The following is a 1278-nucleotide window of genomic DNA, read 5'->3' on the forward strand; positions in this document are numbered from 1 at the left end:
AGGGAGACATTGTACAGGAATTGCCTGTACTCTTTGGAAAAATGAAATTTTAAAGGAAAACCTGCCAGTGACTTTTTTTCCCCTCCAGAAAAGGACAGAGATTTCTGATAGAAGAAGAGATGCACGAAGAACAAAGCTTGGCTCACCTTGAGGAAGACACATCTCTCCAAAAGGAATAAAGCCTGTGGGTCCCAAAGCCTCAATATGAAATCCTAAATGAAATACATTTCCTGTCTGCTTATGACAGGCAGTTTTCCATGCTCTTATGGCCAATATTTTTCCAGATTCAGATGTTGGATTAAGGCTGTTTTTTATGGAGAGTAATGTATTGGAAAGCACGGAGCTGATCTGATTCTCGGTGAGGGACTGGCCCTACCAGCCTGCGGATCCCACAAGCTGATCCCTGCGCTTTGCAGAAGGGCATTTTCAAGAAAAACACCCCGGGATCCGAGAGTGGGGTCGGACGGAGGCCGGGGCAGGGCAGGGGCTGCCGAGTGAGCGGGTGCGGGGGCCGGGGCCGGAACGCGCCTCTGGGCATCCTCCAGGTACCGGGGAGACCCGCGCGTTCTCCGTCCCACGCGGTCCCGGCAGGACGGAGGCGGTTCCGGTGTCCTCCGGTGCCAGGCGGGTGCAGAGCCCGTTCCCTCTCCCCGAACCAGCGCTGCGGACGCTGCGGGTCTCGAGCCCCTTCCAGAGCCGCTCCCCTGCCCACGGGGGCGGGCGGGGTCCCCACAGCCCCGGCTCCCGACGGACGCGAGTGCTCCCACGGGGCTCCGTCCATCGGCGCCGGTTCCGGTGAAACGGCACCTGGCAACGCTCTGAGCGCCCGCCGCGACCGGGACCGGGACCGAGGCGGGGCCGCGCCCCGAGGGACAGGGAGCGCGGCCCGGGAGCGGAGCGGCTCCCTGAGACCGCCGGGGAGGTGCAGCCACGCGTGTCCCGGGGCGATGGGGGCCGAGGAAAAGCCGCTCCTGCCGCGGCCCTGGAGCCGTGCGCGGGAATGGGCCGCGAGCGCCCGCCTGCACCGAGCGCCCGCTTGCAGACGGGAGACGATGGCTGACCCCGGGCGGTACCGAGTGACTCCGGAGAGCACCGCCTGACCCCGGAGAGCACCGGGTAACCCCGGGCGGTACCGAGTGACCCCGGAGAGCACCGCCTGACGCCGCCGGCCGCCGCCACCGCCACCCCCCGCGCGTGTTCCCGTCCCCGCCCCCTCGCCCGCGCCGCGGCGGAAGCGGCCTCGCCCTTTCCGGCGGTTTTGGCGCGCGCTCCGCCGCC

The sequence above is a fragment of the Zonotrichia leucophrys genome, chromosome 20 (assembly GCF_028769735.1).
Source record: "Zonotrichia leucophrys gambelii isolate GWCS_2022_RI chromosome 20, RI_Zleu_2.0, whole genome shotgun sequence".
In the NCBI taxonomy this organism is placed as follows: Eukaryota; Metazoa; Chordata; class Aves; order Passeriformes; family Passerellidae; genus Zonotrichia; species Zonotrichia leucophrys.